The sequence below is a fragment of the Pistacia vera genome, unplaced genomic scaffold (assembly GCF_008641045.1).
Source record: "Pistacia vera cultivar Batoury unplaced genomic scaffold, PisVer_v2 Contig221, whole genome shotgun sequence".
In the NCBI taxonomy this organism is placed as follows: Eukaryota; Viridiplantae; Streptophyta; class Magnoliopsida; order Sapindales; family Anacardiaceae; genus Pistacia; species Pistacia vera.
In genome coordinates this window covers 353,209-370,134 of record NW_022196026.1, presented here as the reverse complement: position 1 = coordinate 370,134, position 16,926 = coordinate 353,209, and positions in this window count along the sequence as shown.

Below are 16,926 nucleotides of genomic sequence, written 5' to 3'. Positions count from 1 at the left end.
ATGGCTGCGATTACCCCTAGAAATGTGAACTCTAAAGCTAGGAAGGTCGGTAATTGAGATTGAGACAAGACATAAATGCTTAAAAATTTGTTGGCTTGTCACTTTAATTTTTTTTTTTTTTTTTTTTTTTTTTTGGTTGAAAAATGGTTGCAGATGTTCATTGATGAAATCATGGAGCTTATTGAATTAACACCATTGTAAGGAAATCTAGTTGGGTTGCCTGGTATGAATGGTCTATCAACTTAGCAGCATAAGAGGTTAACTGTGAGACCCTTAAGGATGCCAAGGCAAGGGTAGGCATGTGGCTTTCATCCTTAGCTACAACCTTGCCAAGACAACACACGGGTGTATGCTAAACAAGGATGGGCGAGATCAAGTATGGGGTGTTTGAGCGTTGGGACGCCAAGTACTCACTGATGAGATGGCTAGCGGGTGTGGGCACTTGCAAGCTAGAACATGCGCATGCAGGCATGTGTTAACATGGGTGTGGGGTGCCCATGGGCAGGTTAAGCAGAGGCACACGAGCTGGGATGTGTGCAAACATGCAAGACAAACAACAAGTGGCTGAGTACATGCATGAGGCAGAGAGCAATGTGTGTGGGGTGCATGTGGTCGTGCACTAGATGATGGGATGATCAGACAAGGCTACATGGTTGCTGGACTAAGGCTTTGGGATGGTTATATTTGTCTAGATAGACTTGTATGTAAGCCAACTGCTATGTAACTGCTAGATAGGATTGTAACTGCTATTGCAACCTCTTTGTAACTGTTATGCGAACATGTATATAAGGCAAGCAGGTTGTAAATTCGTGAGAAAGTGAGAGAGGGCAAGGGATATGTGTGTGTATACCTTTGTTGTAACTTGGGTGCTGAATCTGTGATTGGGATCAAATTGTAATCAGTGAGAAACACTGTGTGGGTGCTTAAGTTTCCTTCTATTCAGAATATATAATATAAGGTTGGGTTTTCCCATATATTTGGTGCATTATACTTTCATTAGCCTCTCTTGTGTATTGTGTGTGCGATTTTGTAATAGGGATACGCACACTTGGGGAAGGATGACAAGTGCTCAGTGCGCTTGTGCCGTGCAGTGCCTAGAAGGGAGTTTAGGCCCTGTGACATTAACCATAGCGGTTGAGTTGGTAGCTAACCCCTCCATTATATTCATGGATGAATCAACTTCAGGGCTAGATGCAAGAGCTGCTGCAAGTGTCATGAGAACTGTTAGGAACACAGTTGACACAGGAAGAACAGTTGTAGTGGGTTAATTACATTTACCCCCTGACAATTTGCAGATCTGTGTTTGGTCCAAAAGTTTTGAAACTTTACATTCTAGCCCCCTTGGCACTCGAAAGTGCGCTCGCTGCGGCGATGAGTTAGATCGCTGCGGCGTGCGTTGGTTACTTGACATCCACGCTCTACGTACGTTTGCCGCGACGATTTGGTACAGCGCCAGTCCTAAGGATGATCGCCGTGGCTATGGGTTATATCACTGCGGCGAACACTGGTTTCGTCACCAGTGCTAGCATGAACAACGCTCGCTGCAGCGATGGGTTATATCGCCGCGGCGAGTGTACATAGATCTGTAGCTCTGGATCTGTTCATACAGCAACCAAAAACACTCTAAACGGATTTTACAATCAATTAAACACATTGATCTCAACAAAAATCCATCAACCATTATTCCAAACATGTAGATCATCAACAAATTAAAAATTAATTGATTAATAATTTCTTAAAAAAAACATGTTTTAAGACAGATTTACGCAGATTCAATATGGCAACATATCATCAATCAAACGCATCTTATCAACCATACAAATAAAATTGTAAAATTCAGTACCCTAGGCTCTGATACCACTGTTAGTAAACGGTCCCATATACGCAGCGGAAACAAAAATATAATGCAAGGATCGTTTACATGAGCCAAGATCAAGGGTATAATTTTACAATTCATATTAAAGCAAGAATCTGCAGAAATTAATAATCTGTGTTTAGAAACCATACGCACGTTTGGAGGCTCCACTACGATTGTCTTTGAACGTTTAGCTATCGATCCAAGTATAGGATCGAACCCACATAGTCCACACGAAGAGAATCTCAAAAGAGCCAAAGAGGGATTTGCTAGATCCTCTTTGACTTCAAGATTAAGAAGAAAAGAAAAATCAATTGAATTGATTTTAGGCAAAAGTGTTTCTGCCGTGGCATAAGAAAATAGGGGCTACTGTGTATTGGTTTTTACAAAGAAAATCAACTAAATGAAAAACTTGTAATTTTTACATTTTACCTTTTTCTTTTATAGTAAAACCTTGATGCCCTATTCCCATATGGAATAGGTTTGGGCTCCAACCCAAACACCCCCTAATTAGATATTTTATTAATTTCATTATTATCTCAATTAAACTTAATTAATATATATTTAATATATATATATATATATATATTAACATTTAACAATAATGATGATTTAATTAAATATATGCGAACACATATTTAAACGTAATTTCACTTATTTAATTTTTCTAATAAATTAAATAAAGGCTACGACCTCAGCAAATTTAATTGCACTGTGAAATTACCAAAATACCATTTCGCCTAAAAAGACGAAAACGCCCTTCTTTCTTCTTGGATCTTAAATTATCTTTTATGTGTGTGACCCATAGGCTCCTCATCATATCGACAGTGTATAGTATCGCGATTAACACCAATTAATCGTCTCACTAATACACAGACCAAGATTGGCCCCTAACAAGGCATCCTGGCCACCCGATAGATTCAGATTCAGCAAAGTAGCTACCTGTCAACGATATGGTTACCATGCAATTCGATCCTTTCATCATACGTTATCTCAACGAGACGAACGCATAGAAATAGTGTCAACCTTTGGTTACTCTCGATATTATGTATACAGTTTCTGGACCAATGACCCGTATTATAAACTTGATAGAGCAACAACTCAATCCCACTGTGGCCACAGTTTTAGTGTCATTGCCATATACTGAATTACGCCGTGAGATAACTTCTCCCATACCCAGGAGTGATGAATCCTCTGTCAATCCACCATAGTCTTGATACCCTCCTTGATGCAGCCAATCACCATCGTATTGACAGCTCTGAAAAGAACTGCGTTAGGCTAGTGTCAAACTACACCAATCGGTGCACAAGGCGCTCTGGTGATCTCAAGTCTAAGGATCACATGCACCACCATTCGTTAGAGGATTTGTTCCATAGACACTGGGGTTACCATCCATATGGAATCCTCTGGTGGGTCAGTCCAGTGAACTTGCTGTGGTGTAATCGCCTACAACAAACACCCATGTGTTGCACCAGGTTGTCACCAAACAACCTTGACAAGTGAGATCAGTCACTGCCTTTCGACAGGGTCGTTCAACACTATGATAGCCTTACCGTATTATCTGTGCCCTTACTTCAGAATAATACTGGGGCTACGGACGCTTCTAGAATGGCCACCATATGTGCTCATAGGGTTCTCACTATCAAGATTTGAAACACTTGATACCCTCATCATAGTTCTACCATTCTAAGGACATATATCAATACATATTGCAATAATAATGATTTACGCGATATAGAATAAAATGCGTTTTATTGATTAATGAACATTATTACAAAGAGTCAATTCTACAATAATTGATTGGCTCAAGGGCATCTACTCTAACAAAAACTGAGTGAAAAGAGGTACACGGACTATGCAACTTTTCTGCTCATTTTAAACACAGTTTGTAGGATACTCAAGCATGCTGTTTACCAAACTTCAGTATTGATTAGATGGAAAAAAAATGGATTCAAAAATACTCCTTGATTCACCCATAATCGAGATCCACCACAAGCTAGGAAAAAACTGAGTAAAAAAAGGTGCTGGGACTATACAACTTTTCTGCTCATTTAAAACACAGATTTTGGGATGCCCAAGTGTGCTGTTTACCAAACCTTATTATTGATCAGATGGCAAAAAAAAGATTCATAGAGACTCCTCAATTCACCCATAATCAATAAGCAACATGGGTTGAAAAAAATGAGTAAAAATAGGTACTGGAACTATGCAACTTTACTGCTCCTTTTAAACACAGTTTTCAGGATGCTCAAGCATGATGTTTACCAAACCTCAATATCGATTAGACGGCAAAATAAAAAAGATTCAAAAAGACTCTTCTCGCATAATCGAGATCCATTTCAAGCTAGGAAAAAACTGAGTGAAAAAAGGTATTAGGACTACGCAGATTTTCTGCTGGTTTTAAACACAGTTTTCAAGACGCTCGAGCATACTATTTACCAAACCTCAGTATTAATTAGACTACACAAAAAAAAGATTAAAAAAGACTCCTCAATTCACCCATAATCAATAAACAATATGGGCTGAAAAAAATTGAGTAAAATTAGGTACTGGAAGTATGCAGCTTTGCAGCTCATTTTAAATACAATTTTCAGTATGCTTAAGCATGCTGTTTACCAAGCCTCAGTATCAGTTAGACAGTGAAGAAAAAGATTCAAAAAGAGTCCTCGGTTCACCCATAATCGAGATCCACTATATGCTAGGAAAAAAACTGAGTGAAAATAGGTAATGGAACTATGCAGCTTTTTTGCTAGTTTTAAACACAGTTTTTAGGAGACTCGAGCATGCTGTTTAGAAAACCTCAGTATTGATTAGACAGCAAAAAAAAAATATTGAAAAAGACTCCTCAGTTCACCCATAATCGAGATCCACTACATGCTAGGAAAAAACTGAGTGAAAAGAGGTACCGGGACTATGCAGCTTTTCTACTCACTTTAAACATTGTTCTTGGGACACTTGAGCATGCTGTTTAGAAAACCTCAGTATTGATTAGATGGCAAAAAAATATATTTGAAAAGACTCTTCAATTCACCCATAATCAATAAACAATATGGGTTGAAAAAAACTAAATAAAAATAGGTACTGGAACTATGCGGATTTACTACTCCTTTTAAACACAGTTTTTGGGATGCTCAAGCATGCTGTTTGCCAAATTTTAGTACGATTAGATGGCAAAAAAAAAAAAATATTAAAAAAGACTCCTTGATTGACCCATAATCGAGATCCACTACAAGCAAGGAAAAAACAATGAAAAAAGGTACTAGGACTATACAACTTTTCCACTTGTTTTAAACACAATTTTTGGGACGCTCCAACATGTTGTTTACCAAACCTCAGTACTGATTAGATGGAAAAAAAAAGATTAAAAAAGACTCCACAATTCACCTGTAATGGATAAACAATATGGGCTGAAAAAAACTGAGTAAAAATAGGTAGTGGAACAATGTGATTTTAGTGCTCGTTTTAAACACAGTTTTTGGGATACTTAAGCATGTTGTTTACCAAACCTCAGTATCGATTAGACGGCAAAAAAAAAAAAAAAAAAAAAGGATTCAAAAAGACTCCTTGATTCACCAATAATCGAGATCCACTACATGCAAGGAAAAAAATGAGGAAAAGGGGTACCGGGACTATGAAGCATTTCTCCTCGTTTTAAACACAGATTTTGAGACACTTGAGCATTCCATTTACCAAACCTCAGTATCGATCAGAGGGTGAAAGGAAAGACTCAAAAAGACTCCTCGATTCACCTATAATCAAGATCCATTACATGCTAGGAAAAAACTGAGTGAAAAAGGTATTGGGACTATGTATCTTTTCCGATCGTTTCAAACACAATTTTTAGGACACTTGAGCATGCTGTTTACCAAACCTCAGTATTGATTAGATGGCAAAAGAAAGATTCAAAAAGACTCTTCGATTCACCCATAGTCGAGATCCACTACAAGCCGGAAAAAAACTGAGTGAAAAAGGGTACTGGGACAATGCAGGCTTTCTGCCCGTTTTAAACACAGTTTTTGGGATTCTTAGCATGTTGTTTACCAAACCTCAATATTGAGTAGATGGCAAGAAAAAATATTCAAAAAGACATCGTTAAACAATATGGGCTGATAAAAACTGAGTAAAAAGAGGTATTGGGACTATGCAACTTTTCTGCTCGTTTTAAACACAGTTTACAGGACACTCAAGTATGCTGTTTATCAAATCTCAGTATTGATTAGATGGCAAATAAAAATTCAAAAAGACTCCTTGATTCACCCATAATCGATATCCACTACAAGCTAGGAAAAAACTGAGCGAAAGAAGGTACTAGGACTATGCAACATTTCTCCTTGTTTAAAACATAGTTTTTGGGATGCTCGAACATGCTGTTTACCAAACCTCAGTATTGATTAGATGGCAAAAAAAAAAAAAAAAAAAAGAAAAAAGATACAAAAAGAGTCCTCAATGCACCCATAATAAATAAGAAATATGGGCTAAAAAAAACTTAGTAAAAACAGGTACTAGAACTATGCAGCTTTACTGCCTGTTTTAAACACAGTTTTTATGATGCTCAAGTATGCTATTTACCAAGCCTCAGTTCGATAAGACGGAAAAAAAAAAGAATAAAAAAGACTCCTTGATTCACCCATAATCGAGATCCACTACATGCAAGGAAAAAGCTGTGAAAAACGGGTACCAGGACTATGTAGCGTTTTTGCTCGTTTTAAAGACAATTATCATGACACTTGAGCATGTTGTTTACCAAACCTCAGTATTGATCAGAGGGAAAAAAAAAAAAAAAAATTAAAAAGACTCCTCGATTCACCCATAATTGAGATCCACTGCATGATAGAAAAAACAGAGTGAAAAAAGGTGGAGGGACTATATAGCTTTTCTTCTCTTTTACACACAATTTTTGGGACACTCGAGCATGCTGCTTACCAAACCTCTATATTGATTAGATGGCAAAAAAAGGATTCAAAAAGACTCCTCGATTCACCCATAATCGAGATCCACTACAAGTTGGGAAAAATCTGAGTAAAAAAAGGTACCGGGACAATGCAACTTTTCTGCTCGTTTTAAACATAGCTTTCAGGACACTCGAGCATGTCATTTACCAAACCTTAGTATCGATCAGAGGATGAAAAGAAAGATTCAAAAAGACTCCTCGATTCACCCATAATCGAGATCCACTACATGCTAGGAAAAAACTGAGTGAAAAAAAGTACTAGGACTATGTAGCTTTTCAGATTGTTTCAAACACAATTTTTGGGATGCTCGAGCATGCTGTTTACCAAACCTCAGTATTGATGAGATGACATGAGAAAGATTCAAAAAGACTCTTCGACTCACCCATAATCGAGATCCACTACAAGCCAGGAAGAAGCAAAGTGAAAAAGGGTACTGGGATAATGCAGCTTTTCTGCCCGTTTTAAACATAGTTTTTGGGATTCTCAACATGTTGTTTACCAAACCTTAGTATTGAGTAGATTGCAAGAAAAAAGATTCAAAAAGACGCCGATAAACAATATGGGCTAATAAAAACTAAGTAAAAATAGGTATTGGAACTATGCAAGTTTACTGCCTGTTTTAAATACAGTTTTAAGGATGCTCAAGCATGTTGTTCACCAAAGCTCAGTATGGATTAGACGGTGGAAAAACAGATTCAAAAAAACTCCTTGATTCACCCATAATCGAGATCCACTACATGCTAGGAAAAAACTGAGTGAAAAGTGGTACTGCGACTATGCAGCTTTTCTGCTCGTTTTAAACACAGTTTTGATGATACTCAAGCATGCAATTTACCAAACCTTAGTATCGATTAGACGGCAAAAAAAAAAAAAAAAAAAAAGATTCAAAAAGACTCCTCGATTCACCCATAATCGAGATCCACTGCATGCAAGGAAAAAATTGAGGAAAAGGGGTACCAGGGCTATGCAGCTTTTCTACTCGTTTTAAACATAGTTTTCAGGTCACTTGAGCATGCTGTTTACCAAACCTTTGTATTGATTAGAGGGCGACAAAAAGATTCAAAAAGACTACTCGATTCACCTACAATCGAGATCCACTACATACTAGGAAAAAACTAAGCAAAAAAAGGTATTGGGACTATGCAACTTTTCTGCTTATTTTAAACACAATTTTTGGGACACTTGAGCATGCATTTGTCCAAACCTCAGTATTGATTTGATGGGGAAAAAAGAAAGATTCAAAAAGACTCCTCGATTCACCTATAATCGAGATCCACTACAAGTTAGGAAAAAATTGAGTGAAAAAAAGTGTTGGGACGATGCAACTTTTCTGCTCATTTAAAACATAGTTTTTGGGATTCTGGACATGTTGTTTACCAACCTCAGTATTGAGTAGACGGCAAGAAAAAAGATTCAAAAGGACGCCGATAAACGATATGGGCTAATAAAAACTGAGTAAAAATGGGTACTGGAACTATGTGGCTTTACTACTTGTTTTAAACACAGTTTTGGGGATGTTCAAGCATGTTGTTCACCAAAGCTCAGTATTGATTAGATGGCAAAAAAAAAAAAAAAAAGATTCAAAAAGGCTCCTTGATTCACCCATAATCGAGATCCACTATATGCTTAGAAAAAACTGGGTGAAAACAGGTACTGGGACTATGCAGCTTTCTGCTTGTTTAAAACACGGTTGTTGGGACGCTCGAGCATGCTGTTTACCAAACCTCAGTATTGATTGGACGGCAAAAAAAAAAAAAAAAAAAGATTCAAAAAGACTCCTCAATTCACCCATAATCAATAAGCATATGGGCTGAAAAAACTAAGTAAAAATAGGTACTGGAACTATGCGGCTTTATTGCTCGTTTAAAACACATTTTTCAAGTTGCTATAGCAGTTGTTCACCAAACCCAGTATTTATTAGACTGCAAAAAAAAAAAAAAAAAAAGATTCAAAAAGACTCCTTGATTCACCCATAATCGAGATCCCACTAAATGCTAGGAAAAAACTGGTGAAAAGGGTGCTGAACTATGCAGCTTTTTTGCTCATTTCAAACATGTTTGTGGGGCACTCGAGCATGCATTTACCAAACCTCACTTTGATAATGGCAAAAAAAAAAAAAAAAAAAAAAATTCAGAAAGACTCCTCAATTCACCAATAATCAATAAGCAATATGGGCTGAAAATAACTAAGTAAAAATAGGTATTGGCACTATGCGGCTTTACTACTCGTTTTAAACATAGTTTTCGAGATGCTTAAGCCAGTTGTTTACAAAACCTCAATATCAATTAGACGGTGAAGAAAAAGATTAAAAGGACTCCTCGGTTCACCCATGATCGAGATCCACTACATGCCAAGAAAAAATTGAGTGAAAAAACATATTGGGACTATGCAGCTTTTATGCTCGTTTTAAACACAATTTTCAGGAGACTCGAGCATGCTTTTTAGCAAACCTAAGTATTGATTACACAGTGAAAAAAAATATTGAAAAAGACTCCTCAATTCTCCTATAATCGAGATCCACTACATGCTAGGAAAAAACTGAGTGAAAAGAGGTATTGGGATTATGCAGCTTTTTTGCCCGCTTTAAGCACAGTTTTAGGGGCACTCGAGCATGCTATTTACCAAACCTCAGTATTGATTAGACAGCAAAAAAATGATTGAAAAAGACTCCTCAATTCACCCATAATCAAGATCCACTACATCCAAGAAGACAACAGAGGAAAAGAGGTACCGGGACTATGTAGCTTTTCTGCTCGTTTTAAACACAGTTTTTGGGATGCTCAGGTATGCTGTTCACCAAACCTAAGTATTGATTAGATGATGAAAAAAATTTTCAAAAAGACTCCTCGATTCACCCATAATCGAGATCCACTGCAAGCAAGGAAAAAACTGAGTGAAAAAAGGTATTGGGACTATGTAGCTTTTCTACTCGTTTAAAAACAACTTTTACGATGCTCAAGCATGTGTTTACCAAACCTCAGTACCGATTAGACAGTAAAAAAAAGTTTCGAAAAGACTCCTCCATTCAACCATAATCGAGATCCATTACATGCAAAGAAAAAACTGAGGAAAATAGGTACCAAGACTATGTAGCTATTTTGCTCGTTTTAAACATAGTTTTTTGGACACTCAAGCATGCCATTTACCAAACCTCAGTATTGATTTGATGGCCAAAAAAATGATTTAAAAAGACTCCTCAATTCACCCATAATCGAGATCCAATACAAGCTAGGAAAAAACTGAGTGAAAAAAGGTACTTGGACAATACAGCTTTTCTGCTCGTTTTAAACATAGTCTCCGGGATGCTCGGGCATGCTGTTTAGCAAACCTCATTAGTGAGTAGACAGCAAAAAAAAGATTCAAAAGGATTCCTCAATTCACCCATAATCATTAAACAATAAGGGCTAAAAAAACTGAGTAAAAATAGGTATTGAAACTATGTAGCTTTATTGCTCGTTTTAAACACAGTTTTCAGGATGCTCAAGCATGTTATTCACCAAACCTTAGTATTGATTAGATGTCGAAAGAAAAGATTCAAAAAGTCTCCTCGATTCACCTATGATCTGGATCCACTACATGCTAGGAAAAAACTGAGTGAAAAGAGGTACTGGCACTATACAGCTTTTTGGCTCATTTTAAACACAGTTTGTGGGACCCTCCAGCATGCTGTTTACCAAACCTCAGTATTGATTAGAAGGAAAAAAGAAATTCAAAAAGACTCCTCAATTCACCCATAATCAATAAACAATATGGGCTGAAAAATACTAAGTAAAAATAGGCACTGGAACTATGCAGCTTTACTGCTCGTTTTAAGCACAGTTTTCAGGATTCTCAGGCATGCTATTTACCAAACCACAATATCGATTAGACGGTAAAAAAAAAATATTGATAAAGACTCCTCGATTCACCCATAATCGAGATCCACTACATGCTAGGAAAAATCTAAGTGTAAAAAGGTACCGGGACTATGTAGCTTTTCTGCTTGTTTTAATCACAATTTTCGGGACAGTCGAGCATGCTATTTACCAAACCTTAGTATTGATTAGATGGAAAAAATAAGATTCAAAAAGACTCCTCGATTTACCTATAATCGAGATCCACTACATGCAAGGAAAAAACTGAGGAAAAGAGGTACCAGGACTATGAAGCTTTTCTGCTTGTTTTAAACACAGTTTTAAGGACACTTGAGGGTGCTATGTGCCAAACCTCAACATTGATTAGAAGGCAAAAAAAAAAAAAAAAAAAAAAAAAAAAAAAAAAAAAAAAAAAAAATTCAAAAAGACCAGTCGAGTCATTGATAATCTAGATCCACTACATGCAAGGAAAAAACTGGGGAAAAGAGGTACTGAGACTATGTAGCTTTTTTGCTCGTTCTAAACACAGTTTTCAGGATGCTTGGGCATGCTGTTTATAAAACATCAGTATTGAATAGACGGCAAAAAAAAAAAAAAAAAAAAATTCAAAAAGATGCATCGATTCACCCATAATTGGTAAACAATATGGGTTGAAAAAAACTGAGTAAAAATAGGTACTAGAACTATGCGGCTTTACTACTCGTTTTAAACACAGTTTTCGAGATGCTTAAGCATGCTATTTTCCAAACCTCAGTATCGATTGCACGACAAAGAAAAAGATTAAAAAAGACTCCTTGATTCACCCATAATCGCGATCCACTACTTGGTAGGAAAAAACTGAGTGAAAAGTGTACTAGGACTATGCAGCTTTTAGCTCGTTTTAAACACAGTTTTTGGAACACTCGAGCATGTTGTTTACCAAACCTTAGTGTCGATTAGATGGCAAAAAAAATATTCAAAAAGACTCTTCACCTTACTCATAATCAATAAACAATATGGGCTGAAAAAAATTAAGGAAAAATAGGTACTAGAACTATGCAGATATACTGCTCCTTTCAAACACAGTTTTTGGGATGCTCAAGCATGTTGTTTACCAAACCTCAGCACGATTAGATGGCAATAAAAAGATTAAGAAAGACTCCTCGATTCACCCATATTCGAGATCCACTGCAACTAGGAAAAAACTTAGAGAAAAAAGGTATTCAGATTATGCATCTTTTCTTCTCGTTTTAAACACAGTTTTCGGGATGCTTGAGCATGTTGTTTACCAAACCTCAATATTGATTAGAAGGAAAAAAAAAAAGATTCAAAAAGACTCCTCAATCCACCCATAATTGATAAACCATATGGGCTGAAAAAACTGAGTAAAAATAGGTATTGGAACTATGCAGCTTTACTGCTTGTTTTAAACATAGCTTTCAGGATGCTTAAGCAAGCTGTTTACCGAACCTTAGTATTGATTAGACGGCGAAAAGAGGTTCCAAAAAACTCCTCGATTCACCTATAATTAAGATCCATGACATGCAAGGAAAAAACTGAGGAAAAGAGGAACTGGGACTATGCATCTTTTCTACCTGTTTTAAACACAATTTTCGGGACACTCGAGCATGCCATTTACCAAACCTCAGTATTGATTAGATGGCGAAAAAAATATTCAAAAAGACTCCTCGATACACCCATAATCGAGATCCACTACATGCTAGGAAAAAACTGAGTGAAAAAAGGTACACTATGTAGCTTTTCTGCTCATTTTAAACAAAGTTTTTGGGACACTAAAGCATGTTGTTTACCAAACCTCAGTATTGATTAGACGGCAAAAACAAAGATTCAAAAAGACTCCTCAATTCATCCATAATCGAGATCCACTAAATGCTAGGAAAAAACTGAGTGAAAAAAGGTACTGGGATAATGTAGCTTTTTTGCTTGTTTTAAACACAGTTTTTAGGATGCTTGGGCATGCTGTTTATCAAACCTCAATATTGAGTAGACGATAAAAAAACGATTCAAAAAGATGCCTCAATTCACCCATAATTGATAAACAATATGGGTTGAAAAAAACTGAGTAACAATAGGTACTGAAACTATGCGGCTTTACTACTCGTGTTAAACATAATTTTTAGGATTCTCAAGCATATTTTTTACCAACCCTCAATATTGATTAGACGTGAAAAAAAAGATTCAAAAATACTCCTCGATTCACCCATAATCGAGATCCACCACATGGTAGGAAAAAACTGAGTGAAAAGAGGTAGACTATGTAGCTTTTCTGCTCGTTTTAAACACAGTTTGTGGGTCACTAGACTATGTTGTTTACCAAACCTCAGTGTTTATTAGACAAAAAAAAGAAAGATTCAAAAAGACTCCTTAACTCACTGATAGTCGATAAACAATATAGGCTGAAAAGAACTGAGTAAAAATAGGTACTGGAACTATGAGGCTTTACTGCTCGTTTTAAACACAGTTTTCTGGATGCTCAAGCATGCTATTTACCAAAACTCAGTATCAATTAAATGGCAAAAAAAAAAAAAAAAAAAAAAAAAGATTCAAAAAGACTTCTAGATTCACCCATAATGGAGATCCATTACAAGCTAGGAAAAAACTGAGAGAAAAAAGGTATTGGGACTATACAGCTTTTCTGATCATTTTAAACACAGTTTTTGGACGCTCGAGCATGCTGTTTCAAAAAGACTCCTCAATTCAACTATAATAGATAAACAATATGGGTTGAAAACAATTGAGTAAAAATCGATACTAGGACTATTCGGATTTACTGCTTGTTTTAAACACAGTTTTAAGGATACTCTAGCATGTTGTTTACCAAACCTCAGTATCGATTAGATGGCAAAAAAATATATTCAAAAAGACTCCTCTATTCACCGATAATCGAGATCCACTACATGCTAGGAAAAAACTAAGTGAAAAAAGGTATTGGAACTATGCAGCTTTTGTGCTAGTTTAACACAGTTTTCGGGACACTAGAGCATGCTGTTTAGCAATCCTCAGTATTGATTAGTCAATGAAAAAAATATTGAGAAAGACTCCTCAATTCACTCACAATCGAGATCCACTACATGCTAGGAAAAAACTGAGTGAAAAGAGGTATTGGGACTATACAGCCTTTCTACTCATTTTAAACACAGTTTTTGGGACACTCTTGCATTCTATTTAGCAAACCTCAGTATTGATTAGATGGTGAAAAAAATATTCAAAAAGGTTCCTCGATATACCCATAATCGAGATCCACTACATGCTAGGAAAAACTAAGTGAAAAAAGGTACACTATGTAGCTTTTCTGCTCGTTTTAGACAAAATTTTCGAGACACTCAAGCATGTTGTTTACCAAACCTCAGTATTGATTAGATAGGAAAAACAAAGATTCAAAAACACTCCTCAATTCATCCATAATCGAGATCCACTACAAGCTAGGAAAAAACTGAGTGAAAAAAGGTATTGGGACAATGTAGCTTTTCTACTCATTTTTAACATAGTTTTCGAGATGCTCAGGCATGTTGTTTACCAAACCTCAGTATTGAGTAGATGGCAAAAAAAAAAAAAAATTCAAGAAGACACTGATAAGCAATATGGGCTTATAAAAACTGAGTAAAAATAGGTACTAGAACTATGCGGCTTTACTGCTCGTTTTAAACATAGTTTTTTGGATGCTCAAGCATGTTGTTCACCAAACCTCAGTATTCATTAGATGGCAAAAAAGAAGATTCAAAAAGACTCCTCGATTCACACATAATTGAGATCCACTGCATGTTAGGAAAAAACTAAGTGAAAAGAGGTACTGGGACTATGAAGTTTTTTTGGTCGCTTTAAAAACAGTTTTTGGGACACTCGAGCATGTTGTTTAGCAAACCTCAGTGTTGATTAGACGGCGAAAATAAATATTAAAAAAAACTCCACATTTCACCCATAACAATAAATAATGTGGGCTGAAAAAAACTAAGTAAAAATAGGAACTAGAACTATGCGACTTTACTACTCGTTTTAAACACAGTTTTTAGGATGCTCAAGACGTTGTTTAGCAAACCTCAGTATCGATTAGACGGCAAAAAAAAAAAAAAAAAAGATTCAAAAAGACTCCTCAATTCACCCATAACGGAGATCCACTACAAGCTAGGAAAAACTGAGTGAAAAAAGGTATTTGGCTATGCAGCCTTTCTGCTCGTTTTAAACACAATTTTCGGGACGCTCGAGCATGCTGTTTCAAAAAGTCTCCTCAATTCAACCATAATCGATAAAAAATGTGGACTTAAAAAAATTGAGCAAAAATCAGTACTGGAACTATTCGAATTTACTTCTCGTTTTAAACACGATTTTCAGGATACTCAAGCATGTTGTTTACCGAACCTCAGTAACAATTAGACAGCGAAAAAAAGATTCAAAAAGGCTACTCTATTCACCCATAATCGAGATCCACTGCATGCTAGGAAAAAACTGAGTGAAAAAAGGTATTGGAACTATGCAGCTTTTTTGCTCATTTTAAACACAATTTTCGAAACACTCGAGCTTGTTGTTTACCAAACCTCAGTATAAAAAAAAAAAGATTCGAAAAGACTCCTCGATTCACCCATAATCGAGGTCCACTTAGTGCTAGGAAAAAACTGAGTGGAAAAGAGTACTAGGACAATGCAGCTATTCTGCTCATTTTAAACACAGTTTTCGGGAAGCTCAAGCGTGCACTTTACCAAACCTTAGTATTGAGTAGATGGTAAAAAAAAAAAAAAAATGATTCAAAAAGATGCCTCAATTCACCCATAATCGATAAACAATATGGGTTAAAAAAAACTGAGTAAAAATAGGTACTGGAACTATGTGGCTTTATTGCTCGTTTTAAGCACAGTTTTGTGGATGCTCAAGCATGTTGTTTACCAAACCTCAGTATCAATTAGATGGCAAAAAAAAGATTCAAAAAGACTCCTCGATTCACCCATATTGGAGATCCACTACAAGCTAGGAAAAAACTAAGTGAAAAATGGTACTGGCACTATGCAGCTTTTCTGCTCGTTTTAAACACAGTTTGCGAGACACTCGAGCATGCTGTTTACCAAACCTCAGTGCTTATTAGATGGCAAAAAAAAAAAAAAAGATTCAAAAAGACTCCTCAACTCACTCGTAATCAATAAACAATATGGTCTGAAAAAATAGGTACTAGAACTATGCGGCTTTACTGCACGTTTTAAACATAGTTTTCAGGATGCTCAAGCATGTTATATACCAAACCTCCGTATCGATTAGATGGCAAAAAAAAGATGTAAATAGACTCCTCGATTCACCCATAATGGAGATCCACTACAAGCTAGGAAAAAACTGACTTAAAAAAGGTATTGGGACTATGCAGCTTTTCTGATCGTTTTAAAACCAGTTTTCGAGACACTCGAGCATGCTGTTTCAAAAAGACTCCTCAATTCACACATAGTCGATAAACAATATAGGCTGAGAAAAACTAAGTAAAAATACTGGAACTATGCAGCTTTACTACTTGTTTTAAACACAATTTTTAGGATATTCAAGCATGTTGTTTACCAAACCTCAACATCGATTAGACGGCAAAAAAAAAAAAAAAAAAAAAAAAAAAAACGATTCAAAAGAGTCTCCTCTATTAACCCATAATCGAGATCCACTACATGCTAGTAAAAAACTGAGTGAAAAAAGGTCCTGGGACTATGTAGCTTTTCTGCTCACTTTAAACACAGTTTTTGGGACACTCGAGCATGTTGTTTACCAAACCTCAGTATTGATTAGTGAGCCAAAAAAAAAAGATTCAAAAAGACTTCTCGATTCACCATAATTGAGATCCACTACAAGCGAGGAAAAAACTGAGTGAAAAAAGTAAGTCAAACAATGCAGCTTTTCTGCTCGTTTTAAATACAGTTTTTGGGATGCTAGGGCATGTTGTTTACCAATCCTCAGTATTGAGTAGAAGGAAAAAAAAAAGGATTCAAAAAGATGCCTCAATTCACCCATAATCGATAAACAATATGGGCAGAAAAAAACTGAGTAAAAATAGGTACTGGAACTATGCGGCTTTACTGCTCGTTTTAAACACAGTTTTCAGAATGCTCAAGCATGTTGTTTACCAAACCTCGGTACTGATTAGACGGTGAAAAAAAGATTCAAAACGACTCCACAATTCACCCATAATCGAGATCCACTACATGGGAGGAAAAAACTGAGTGAAAAGAGGTACTGGGACTATGCAGCTTTTTTGCTCGTTTTAAACATAGTTTGCGAGACAATAAAACATGTTGTTTACCAA